The sequence below is a fragment of the Orcinus orca genome, chromosome 9 (assembly GCF_937001465.1).
Source record: "Orcinus orca chromosome 9, mOrcOrc1.1, whole genome shotgun sequence".
NCBI lineage: Eukaryota > Metazoa > Chordata > Mammalia > Artiodactyla > Delphinidae > Orcinus > Orcinus orca.
This window is the reverse complement of record NC_064567.1, coordinates 86359650-86372540: the sequence shown is the minus strand read 5'-3', so window position 1 is coordinate 86372540 and position 12891 is coordinate 86359650. Positions and strand designations below refer to the sequence as shown.

Sequence of the window (12891 nt, the reverse complement as noted above, 5' to 3'; positions counted from 1 at the left end):
TTCATAATCATGTTTGTAAGAGTTGGAATTCATTAATATTAACACATATTATGCTGTGTCCCCTATGGGTGTATGTGGAACATTATACCAGATGCATGGGAATGTGTGGCAATATAAGGCAGTTTCACATCCTGTTCATAAATAGTTTATATATTGGTCCAAACCTAAAAGAGAAAGTCCAAAATACATTTACAGGAAAAACATAAACTCAGTGGAATGGCATTCCCCCCATCTCCTCTGAGGTCTTGGTCAACAGTTTCGCCCTCTCTTTCCCATATCGTCAGCTTCTTCCTCTTCACCATCCCCTCCTCCTCAGGGTTTAAACATGCCAAAGCCACTGCAACTTTGAGCAGGAACGCTGTCTTTGACTGTGAGTACTCCTCTGGCCATCATTCTCCCTCACACTCCAGCTTCTTGAAAGAGTCATGTGTGTTCTCAGGCTTCACTCCTAACCCCGCCATCTGACCTCTACTGCCAGTAATCTATGGAAACAGTCATCCTCCAGGTCATCAGTAACCCAGTAGGTGCCAACCAATCCAAAGGACTCTGGTCCTCACCCTACCTGACTTCCCTACTCCTTCTCAGTTTCCTTAATGAGTTCCTGAGCTTCCTATGGATACAATCTGGGATTGGCAGTGATTCTCTCCTGCAGCTTCTTTTAGACTTCTTATATTGTCCCTGGTGATCTCACTCACACCTGTGATTTTCATCTCCTAAACTCTGTCCATTTGCTTCATGCTTACTGAGTCACTAATGCAAAGTGGTTGAGAGAGTAGAGTTTGGAGCTATATGCCCCTGGGTTCCAATTTCTTTTATTTTTTTAATTAATTAATTTATTTTTGGCTGCATTGAGCCTTAGTTGCTGCACGCGGGCTTTCTTTAGTTGAGGTGTGCAGGCTTCTCATTGTGGTGTCTTGTCTTTGTTGCAGAGCATGGGCTCCAGGCACACGGGCTTCAGTAGTTGTGGCTCGCAGGCTCTAGAGCACAGGCTCAGTAGTTGTGGCGCACAGGCCCAGTTGCTCCACGGCATGTGGGATCTTCCCGGACCAGGGCTCGAGCCCATGTCCCCTGCCTTGGCAGGTGGATTCTTAACCACTGCGCCACCAGGGAAGTCTCCAATTTCTAATTTGATACTTTCTAGCTATGTAATCTTTCAAAGTCTCAATTACCTAACTGTAAAATAGGGAAAATAATAGTACCTACTTTTCTGGTCATCCCATACCATTCCCCAGAGCCTGGCACAATATTCTATGCCCAGAAGAAACCTAGTGAACTTGTGAGAGTTAAGTGCAATAATGATGTGCATAGCACTGTGGCTAGCACATAAATATTCTATAAATGTTAGCTATCATTATTATTACTGGGCACTGACATTTGGATTCCTTAGATTCCTTGAACTCAATATATTCTAAAATGAACTTGACATTTCCCCCAGACTGGTCCCCTTCATTGCAGTTATAGTCAGTGACATATTCGACCCAGTCAGTAAACAGAGATCTAGGTAATATTTCTTTCCTCATTCCTTTCTTTCTTCCATGTCTACTCAGTGTCTCTAAAACCAATTTATTTTATCTTCTCAATATCTCCTAAACAAATGCTTTTATTTCTGCATCTACAGCCATATCTTTGGTTCAAGCCTTCCACACATCTATCAAAATGTTCTTCAACACAAACCTCATTTTTTTCCTCCCAGCCTCAAACCCTATAACTGCCTCCATTTGCCCAGTTTAGCCTGCTTTCAAGGCCCTCCATGATCTGACCCTGCCTCTCTCTCCAACCTCATTGCATGTAGGTTCTCTCCATATTCCCCACCCTCACCTAATACCAAACTCTCTACTTCAGCCGTAAAAAGCACTGACTTCATCAAACATGCCGTCCTGTCCCCTATCTCTGTAGCTTATATATATATGCCAGTTTCTTTCCCTGGAATACACTCCACATTACCTCCTTCTCCGTATTACTGATGAAGTTACACTCATCCTTAAAGATGCAGTTCAAATCTCTCCAAATCCATCATATGTATTTTTAACCCCAATCCACCTTATACTTACAAATTGAAGTTAGTTTATCTTATTGCATTGTCATGTGTTAACTTCTACATGTATTTTCTCCTGCCCTTTGAAACCCTTGATCAAACAGATATTGGATCACTTTTACATTCCCAGAATCTGGCAGTGTCTGGCACTTAGTAGGTACTCAACTATTAGTTGAAGGAATGGATGAATCATATAGATCAGGTATACCTATCACAAATTATCTAATTACTATTGGGTTGGCCAAAAGCTTCGTTCTTTTTTTTTCTGTAAGATGGCTCTGGTAGCACTTAGTTGTCTTTAACTTCATTCAAAACAATTCTGTTACATTGTATGTGACAGCTGTCATATCAGCGTGCATTTTAAAAAAGACATCAAAATTGATGAATTTTTGTGTAACCACTTTAATATTGAAGATGGAAGAAAACAACATTTTCAGCATATGATGCTTTATTATTTCAAGAAAGGTAAAAATGCAACTGAAATGCAAAAAAGGATTTGTGCAGTGTATGGAGAAGGTGCTGTGACTGATTGAACCTGTCAAAAGTGGTTTGCGAAGTTTCGTGCTGTAAATTTCTTTCTGGACAATGCTCCACGGTCGGGTAGACCCGTTGAAGTTGAGGGTGATCAAACTGAGACATTAATTGAGAACAATCAACCTTATACCACGTGGGAGATAGCCGACATACTCAAAATATCCAAATCAAGCATTGAAAATCATTTGCACCAGCTTGGTTATATTCATCACTTTGATGTTTGGGTTCCACATAAGTTAAGCAAAAAACACCTTCTTGACCATATTTCTGCCTGCGATTCTCTACTTACACGAACGAAAATGTTCCATTTTTAAAACCAATTGCGATGGGCGATGAAAAGTGGATACTGTACAATAATGTGGAACGGGAGAGATCGTGAGGCAAGTGAAATGAACTTTGAACACCAAAGGCTGGTCGTCATTCAAAGAAGATGATGTGGTGTGTATGGTGGGATTGGAAGGGAGTCCTCTATTATGAGCTCCTTCTGGAAAACCAGACGATTAATTCCAACAAGTACTGCTCCCAATTAGACCAAATGAAAGCAACACTCGACAAAAAGCATCCAGAATTAGTCAACAGAAAAGGCATCATCTTCCATCAGGATAACACAAGACTGCATGTTTCTTTGATGACAAGGCAAAAACTGTTACAGCTTGGCTGGGAAGTTCTGACGCATCCCCTGTAGTCACTAGACATTGCACCTTCTGATTTCCATTTATTTCGGTCTTTACAAAATTCTCTTAATGGAAAAAAATTTCAATTCCCTGGAAGACTGTAAAAGGCACCTGGAACAGTTCTTTGCTCAAAAAGATAAAAAGTTTTGGGACGATGGAATTATGAAGTTGCCTGAAAAATGACAGAAGGTAGTGGAACAAAATGGTGAATACGTTGTTCAATAAAGTTCTTGGGGAAAATGAAAAATGTGTCTTTTATTTTTACTTAAAAACTGAAGGTACTTTTTGGCCAACCCAATATTCTTTCTTTAATTGCCAGCCAACCTTCACCTCCTATATCCGCATAACTGTTTTTACAATCATACTTAAACATTATGCGCTCCTTTTGCTTTGATGGACTTTATTAGGAATAGCCCTATCAAATTCACAGTTGGATGGATGTTATTTTAAATGATGTTCATTGCACTGCTCAGTGTCCCCTTTGTAAGAAACCGCAGGAGAAGCTTCTCTTAAGTCTCTGCATCTGAAATAGCCACGCTTCTCCTGAGCAATATGTGTGCTTTTCATGTTTTCAACTCTTCAGTTTCTGTAACTTTAGAGCTTCAGAGCCAAAGTTAAAATGTCAGAGCATGCATCTTGCATATTTATCTCCACTGGACATATTTTTCCAACCCTGATTTGTTATCCTGTTTTCCCACGTTATTGTCTTGCTCGATTGCCTTTCTTTGTTAGCTGCCTTACATCTGTTTTAGAACAAGGCGAATTGTACAGTTTATCCTTAAGTATATAAAGGAAAGTGAAAAGGTAAAATGAAGACGATAACATATGTACAAGTAACTGAGAGGGGAGGGAACAGAGGAGAGCATTAGAACATTAGAATTTTCTAGCAGCAATGGTTTTAGCAATAATATCTTATTGATGTTATCAGTAACCAATCAACTAACATTTTTGAAGCAGCTGTGTGCCAAACATTGTGCTAGGCATGGGGGTGCAGAGATATACAAATTGAAATCTCTCCTCACAGGAACTCACAGTCTTATCAGCTCTAAATTACACTCTGGCCTTTAGGATTATGACTGAGATAGAGAGGATACCCTTCCCCAATAGGGACCCATTCCCCAGCCCACAAGAAATAACTCTTTCAGAATATAGATGAAGCTTCTTTGGCATGTGCCTCAAACTGCAGGTGGCTTAAATGGCTAGAAGTGTGTTTATTTCTCAGTCATAAACCAGTCTGGGGGTAGATAGTCCAGGGCTGGTGGAGTGGCTCTACTGTGTACAGAACATAGCTTCCATATCCAGGGGCCATGTCCTAGTAGCAGGAAGGGTAGAGGACCAAGAATCATGCCCGTTCCTTTAAAGGGCATGACCCAGCTCTGAAAGTGACCCAGGTCACTTCTGCTCACCTCCCTGTGGGCAGAACTTGATTCCTTTGTCTCAGGAGCTGCAGGGGATACTGAGAAATATACCTCTAACGGGGGGCCACAGTCCTGTGAGAAAAAAGAAGGGGAGAATAGATATTGGTAGACCGCTAACAAATTTCTGCTAACATTAGCAACAAGGTTTCTTCTTGTTCCTGTTCTTCTTAGTAGTAGTATTAATATTGCTGTTGTTGTTATTATTATTATTATTTGGTGATGATGATGATCCTAATGATTTTTCTTCCCACCTCTGAAAGCTATTTAAAGGCCATATATGCTCAGGCTACAGGTCAATTTATAGCTGCACTTCCTCTCCTCTGCCCCATCTATGAACTTCATCTCTTCAAGTTCATCTTGAATATATCATCTCCATCTCTTCACAAACAATTCAGATGATATATTGTTTTACATTCTGATCTTTCACTTAAGATTTTATTCATAACATAGGCAAAGTTTTGAAAAAATATATGAATATCTCCCCTAGAAAAGGTGAAGGCATGAGCATGGCAAGACAATGAATCACAAGTTTCAGTGTTTAAGATCTCATTATTGACAGCTCCTAGTAGAATAAGTCTTACCTGAAAGAGTGCTCTGTTCCCCCAGTTGTAGGTTATAAAGATATATTTTAGTTTTGCACCTATTCCATATATTTTAGAATATGAGTGATGATAAGTTGTTATGAGACACAATTCAAATTGAGATGGGATATAGGAGAGGAAGGGAAGAGAAAAATGCTTTCTAATATTGCTGGTTCTGTGTATAATTTAGCTGTCTTTAAATATTAAGTAATCTTTTATACTGATCATAAGTATATTCCTGAACACAGGGAGAAGTATTCTCACTCTAAATTTATAACATTTTTGGAAGCTTAATTATCATACTTGAAGGTCAAATGGTACTTTATTGCAATAAAATACAAACAGTAATAAAGAAATTATTCCTGGGGAGATGAAAGTCTAGGTTCATAGCTCATTAAATGGTAACTTCACAGACTGTGTCTAATTTGTCATATTTAGCTTTGGAAGTTTCATACATTTGAATTTCAAATTAGGTGAAGAGATACCTGAGGCAAAACTACCTAGGGCCTTTGAATTCTAAAATGATTCAGGAGCTATAGCTCCCATAACATAATACCTATATTTGTAAGAAATGCCTATCATCCACCATATAGTGTTTGCCTGACTCAAAGGCTTTTTAAAAAAAATAATAATATTAACACAAAGCTCATTAACCACTCCCTCAATTTGTTTCCAGACATTCCTTTCTTTTTCTGCCCAGCATATTGAAATCTCCATCCTTTGCAGTGAATAATTTATTGAACAAATTGGCCAAAATATGTTTTGGAGTCACATGATTACTCAAAAGTTTCCTCCAAAATAAGGCATTTGAAAGAAAAACACTGTTGTCAAAAGAACAGCCTTTGGAGGAGTTAAATGCGACCCCATTCTTTTGCTTATTTTAGGTTGCTGTGACCTCAGGAGATGCTGGTGACCTCAACCTTTGAAAGAGCATAAACACAGAAATGCTTTATAAGAAATGAAGCTTTTTGTCACTTTCAGCATGTAATTTGTCTCTTGGACAAATTGAATTGATGATAGGAAGAATTTCTGCTTCGATTTAATATTGAGAAACCATATAATGATCCATGTTTGTGATATTTTCTAAAAACATCCAAAGATTTAACCTGTTAGAATGTAATTAAGAAAAGGATGGCTGTGAGCTCTAAGGTCCAAATGAAATCAATTGCTTCCTGTTGAAGTTTACAGAAATTTTCTGATCTTCCATTGAATTTGACTATCTGCAAAGTTCAGCAAGTGCTCTGTTGCTAGTGTCATAAGGACAAATTATTAATTATAATCTGTGAGATTCTCCAAATAATTGGAGATAATAGAGAAAATATATTTAGTAAATGAAAGGCAGTGTTGACGGAGTAACTCTGTCTAGTGCCAAACAGTAGATATTTAACATTAGTTGTGTTTAAAAGTTTGGAAAGGGATTGATTACCGGTTATTTTCATATTGTAGTGAAGGTCAGATTAATTTACAGTGAGTGGAAAATAATGAGCTTTTAAAAATATATCTCACCCTCCAAAAAAGTAAACATATTCCTTAGTAACTTCAACTCTTGCCAACTCTAGGACCAGCACCAGCACAAAGGTGTGTTAACATATGTGGGCTGAGTGCTTTTTTACATTTACTCAACAAAGTGTCAGTACATGCTTTTTGTACTTGTACTTTAAACAGATAAATAATAGTCTTGTTTAAAGAGACCAGGAAGCATATTTTTCTTTGAAAACTTTGCTACCGAATTTACTTTTTTTCAGGTTAGACCTCCTCAATCTCTATGATGTGAATTGACTGTCTTGTTTGTAAGTGGGGTCTCTTTACAGTTGTTTCACATAATAATCATTCACATTCACTATTCCTGGCATAATTATCTTTATCGAATTTGCATTAGTATGAGTTCTTGTATTCATTCAAGGCAATTTCAGTCTTTTTCTTGTAACTCATGGAGATTAATAAACCATTTCAAGAATAGCACAGCTAAGTAAAAGGGAAGCTCTCCAAGGAATATATTTTTTCAAAGAAATTTTAAAGTATCTTCTGAAAATAATGATTCAGGTTTCTTTTATTTTCAACTGTATTAACTTATCAATTAAAAAGATCCATTCTTGTCTTCTTTACATAGCCCATGAAACGTTAGTGAAATTATATACCTAATATTCAGGTCATTTAATAATACCCTAGCATCTAGGAAAATGTTTGACTAAGCAAAGACCTAGAATATTCATTATTGATGTAAACCTTTGTATTTTACCAGAACAAATAACCTGGATAGGTCCTACTACAGAATTTGGAGGACAAATAACTTTTTAAAACTTAATTAATTAATTAAAAATTTTTTTGCCTGCGTTGGGTCTTCGTCAGAGTGTGTGGGCTTTCTCTAGTTGCAGTGAGTGGGGGCTACTCTTTGTTGCGGAACACAGGCTCTAGGCGCACAGGCTTCAATAGTTGCAGCACGTGGGCTCAGTAGTTGTGGCTCACAGGCTCTAGGGTGTGCGGGCTTCAGTAGTTGTGGCACGCAGGCTCAGTAGTTGTGGCACATGGGCTTAGTTGCTCCTCAGCATGTGTGATCTTCCCAGACCAGGGATCGAACCCGTGTCCCCTGCATTGGCAGGCAGATTCATAACCACTGCGCCACCAGGGAAGTCCCCAAATAACTTTTAAGTGGCTCCATCACAAACACTGAAAGGAATCTGGAAAAATTGTTAGTGCACAGTTATGAGTGATTTTGACTCTTAAGAACATTTGTTACCTATCTAGTATGAAAGGACTGTATTATGCTTAAAACATTAAAAGTGGGCTTCCCTGGTGGCGCAGTGGTTGAGAGTCCTCCTGCCGATGCAGGGGACATGGGTTCATGCCCCAGTCCGGGAAGATCCCACATGCCGCAGAGCGGCTGGGCCCATGAGCCATGGCCGCTGAGCCTGCGCGTCCGGAGCCTGTGCTCCGCAACGGGAGAGGCCACAACAGTGAGAGGCCTGCATACCTCAAAAAAAAAAACAAAAACATTAAAAGTTTCCCCATTTTTTTTCTTGTTTACCTGCTTTCAGGAGATATTTGACTAATGATATTACATAGATCCTCATTTTTTAATACTTTCCTGGGAAAATTGCTACCAATTTGTGTTGATAATTTTAAAGTTTTAAAGGTGTTTGGCTTTTTCAACTAAAACCAAGTCAGAGTATGCCATGCTTTCATTGCTAATGCTTTGCTGGAAACATGCTTTTAAAAAACATGGAGGCTTTAGTGAGATTGCCATCATGATTCTTACATTCTGTTGGCTTGCTTTTACTTTATTTTTTTAAGCAAAATATAATCTTCATTTTAACTTGCCTGTTTAGCATTTCATATTATATCTGTGGTTTTGACTAAGTTGATTCATTTTGATGACATTGGCATACTCCTTAAGTTATCAAGATACAACTTAAGTTCAATTTCCAATTTAGTCCGGTTACTTGAAGTTGTCAAGCTTTACAAAGGACATAGTTTTTACATTTTTGTGGATTTCAGTGACATTAACTTGTGGATAAAGATTACAAAGATGTGCTAATATTTTGAATGAGATCTAGAGTTCTTTGAAACATGAATCTATTTATTCTTTATGTTATGTCGTCTGTTAACATAGATGTTGTCATCTTGCCTAGGATTAGTAAAAATAAATAGATATTCAGAATTATGAGTTGGATTTATTTATCCATTGCCAATACTCATGGAGCTCCTTGGAGTGATCAGTGAAATCCAACTGCAAGATATGGTATCCCATGATCATTGTACTTTAATTCTAAAACACCACTGAAAGTTTCGCCTCTAACTGTTGCATTGTTTATGAGAGTTTACAAGTTATTGGTAGAAACTTCATATTAATCTGAATTGCCCCAACATTTATGGGAAGGTAAATGATTTCATAACTAATCAATGGTTTGTGTAAACCAAAATGAAATCCTGGTATTTTTCTCAGAAGTGAATTTTTTCTATAGTGTAGGATGTACAACTGATCGTTTTTGTGAATCTAGAAATATCCAGATTTGTTAACAGCTCGGTGTTAAAATAAAAAGTGAGTGCCTCACAGTGTAAAGTTCTGTCCAGCCTTTATATATAGTCTTATGGGTCTCACCAGTGAAGCTAAATCAGGACCATATTATGAAACTTCCCCTCAGTCACCTCTCTGGGTACAGAACCACTCCAAACTATCTTCCCCTCTCTCCAGTTCGATCCCCTCTGACAACTACCAGGGCCCTCACTGCCAGTGCATCCTCCCTTGTGTCTATCTGTGGTCATCATCTGACCTGGTCTTCTTATCACAATCCAGAGACACCTGGAAGAAACCTTTACTTCTGTTAAATGTGTGTTGTATCCTATTTTCTCTAAATACAAAGCCTACTTCTTTAGGAACATTTTTGTTGTCTCTCATTCTTAGAAACTATGCAGCAACTTCCCACTAGCCATCCATTTTACATTTGGTAGTGTATATACGTCAGTGCTATGCTCTCACTTCATCCCAGCTTCCCCTTCCCCATCCCTGTGCCCTCAAGTCTGTTCTCTACGTCTACGTCTTTATTCCTGCCCTGCCATTAGGTTCATCTGTACTGCTTTTTTTTTTTTTTTTTTTGCGGTACGCGGGCCTCTCACTGTTGTGGCCTCTCCCGTTGCGGAGCACAGGCTCCGGACGCGCAGGCTTAGCAGCCATGGCTCACGGGCCCAGCCACTCCGCGGCATGTGGGATCCTCCTGGACCAGGGCACGAACCGTGTCCCCTGCATCGGCAGGCAGACTCTCAACCACTGCGCCACCAGGGAAGCCTTGGTCACCTTATCTTTGATAAAGGAGGCAAAAATATACAATGGAGAAAAGACAGCCTCTCCAATAAGTGGTGCTGGAAAAAATGGACAGCTACATGTAAAAGAATGAAATTAGAACACACCCTAATACCATACACAAAAATAAACTAAAAATGGATTAAAGACCTAAATGTAAGGCCAGGCACTCTAAAACTCTTAGAGGAAAACATAGAACACTCTCTGACATAAATCACAACAAGGGATTTGACCCACCTCCTAGAGTAAGGGAAATAAAAACAAAAATAAACAAATGGGACCTAATGAAACTTAAAGGTTTTACACAGCAAGGGAAACCATAAACAAGATGAAAAAACAATCCTCAGAATGGGAGCGAATATTTGCAAATGAAGCAACTGACAAAGGATTAATCTCCAAAATATACAAGCAGCACATGCAGCTCAATATCACAACAACAGACAACCCAGTCCAAATATGGGCAGAAGACCTAAATAGACATTGCACCAAAGAAGACATACAGATGGCCAAGAGGCACATGAAAAGATGCTCCACATCACTAATTATTAGAGAAACACAAAACAAAACTACAATGAGGTGTCACCCCACACCAGTCAGAATGGCCATCATCAAAAAATCTACAAACAATATATGCTGGAGAGGGTGTGGAGAAAAGGGAACCCTCCTGTCGTGTTGGTGGGAATGTAAATTGATACAGTCACTATGGAGAACAGTATGGAGGTTCCTTAAAAAACTAAAAATAGAACTACCATATGACCAAGCAATCCACTACTGGGCATATGCCCTGAAAAAACCATAATTCAAAAGGAGACATGTACCACAGTGTTCATTGCAGCACTATTTACAATAGCCAGGACATGGAAGCAACCTAATGTCCATCAACAGATGACTGGATAAAGAAGATGTGGCACATATATATAATGGAATATTACTCAGCCATAAAAAGGAACAAAATTGAGTTATTTGTAGTGAAGTGGATGGACCTAGAGTTTATCATACAGAGTGAAGTAAGTCAGAAAGAGAAAAACAAATACCATATGCTAACACATATATATGGAATTTAAAAAAGCAGTATGGGGCTTCCCTGGTGGTGCAGTGGTTGAGAGTCCACCTGCAGATGCGGACTTTCTCCATTTTTCTTTATGATTTCTTCCCTTCTACTAATTTTGGGTTTTCTTTGTTCTTCTTTTTCTAGTTGCTTTAGGTGTAACCTTAGGTTGTTTATTTGAGGTTTTTCTTGTTTTTTGAGGTGAGCTTGAATTGCTATGTTCTAAGTTCCCTCTTAGAACTGCTTTTGCTGCATCCCATAGGTTTCGGATCGTCATTTTATCATTGTCATTTGTTTCTAGGTATTTTTTGATTTCCTCTTTGATTTCTTCAGTGATCTCTTGGTTATTTTGCAGCACACTGTTTAGCCTCCACGTATTTGTGTTTTTTACTGTTTTTTCCCTGTAATTGATTTCTAATCTCATAGTGTTGCGGTCAGAAAAGATGCTTGATACGATTTCAATTTTCTTAAATTTTCCAAGGTTTGATTTTTGACCCAAAATGTGATCTATTCTGGAGAACGTTCCATGTGCACTTGAGAAGAAAGTGTATTCTTCGCTTTCAGGTGGAATGGCCTAAAAATATCAATTAAGTCTATCTAGTCTATTGTGTCATTTAAAGCTTGTGTTTCCTTCTTTATTTTCTGTCTGGATGATCTGAATATTGGTGTAAGTAGGGTGTTAAAATCCCCCACTATCATTGTGTTACCGTCGATTTCTCCTTTTATGGCTGTTAGCATTTGCTTTATGTATTGAGGTGCTTCTATGTTGGCTGCATAAATATTTACAATTGTTATGTTTTCTCTTGGATCAGTTCCTTGATCATTATGTAGTGTCCTTCCTTATCTCTTGTAACAGTCTTTATTTTAAAGTATTTTGTCTGATATTAGTATTGCTACTCCAGCTTTCTTGTTATTTCCATTTGCATGGAATATCTTTTTCCATCCCCTCACCTTCAGTCTGTATGTGTCCCTAGGTCTGAAATGGGTCTCTTGTAGACAACATATATAAGGGTCTTATTTTTGTATCCATTCAGCCAGTCTGTGTCTTTTGGTTGGTGCATTTAATCCCTTTGCATTCAAGGTGATTATCAATATGTATGTTCCTATTATCATTTTCTTAATTGATTTGGGTTTGTTTTTGTGGGTCTTTTTCTTCTCTTTTGTTTCCTGCTTAGAGAAGTTCCTTTAGCATTTGTTGTAGAGCTGATTTGGTGGTGCTGAATTCTCATAGTTTTTGCTTGTCTCATAGTTATAGCTTTTGATTTCTCCATCGAATCTGAATGAGATCCTTGCTGGGTAGAATAATCTTGGTTGTAGGTTTTTCCCTTTCATCACTTTAAATATGTCTTGCCACTCCCTTCTGGCTTGCAGAGTTTCTGCTGAAAAATCAGCTGTTAACTTTATGGGGATTAAGACAATGGTTTTTGAAGCTGGCTTTTTATCAGAATCAGCTGAGGAGGTTTTTAAAAATACAAATTCTGAGTTTCGTTCTCAGAGATTCTGATTCAGAGGGTCATTTCTAAATGGCCCCTCCCTGATGATTAGATTGGAGGTGGTTCAGTGAAAGATGCCATGTGCCAGAATTTCGGAAAGGGAGATATCAATTTGGGTGGACTCCTTAGATTAAAGTACACTAAAACATAACATTCTGTTTATTGCATCCAGGCCTTAGTCACCAGAGTCATTTAAAGTCAAGTAGGTAATTTAATTGATGCCTCTGCAGACATTTTGTTACACTTATCTACCCATTGTACTGACTAGAAAATAATTCTGATAATTGCCATAAATTTTATACTTAATTTA

General features: G+C 38.3%; 2 protein-coding genes across 2 annotated transcripts in view; both read left to right on the top strand.

Moving 5' to 3' along the window:
• RELN (reelin) overlaps window positions 1–12891 on the top strand; it is a 509830-nt gene that overhangs the window by 216605 nt on the left and 280334 nt on the right. The gene's annotated exons all lie outside the window — the stretch shown is intronic.
• The window catches only part of LOC117203713 (uncharacterized), a 1186790-nt gene that overhangs the window by 1118321 nt on the left and 55578 nt on the right, over window positions 1–12891 (top strand). The gene's annotated exons all lie outside the window — the stretch shown is intronic.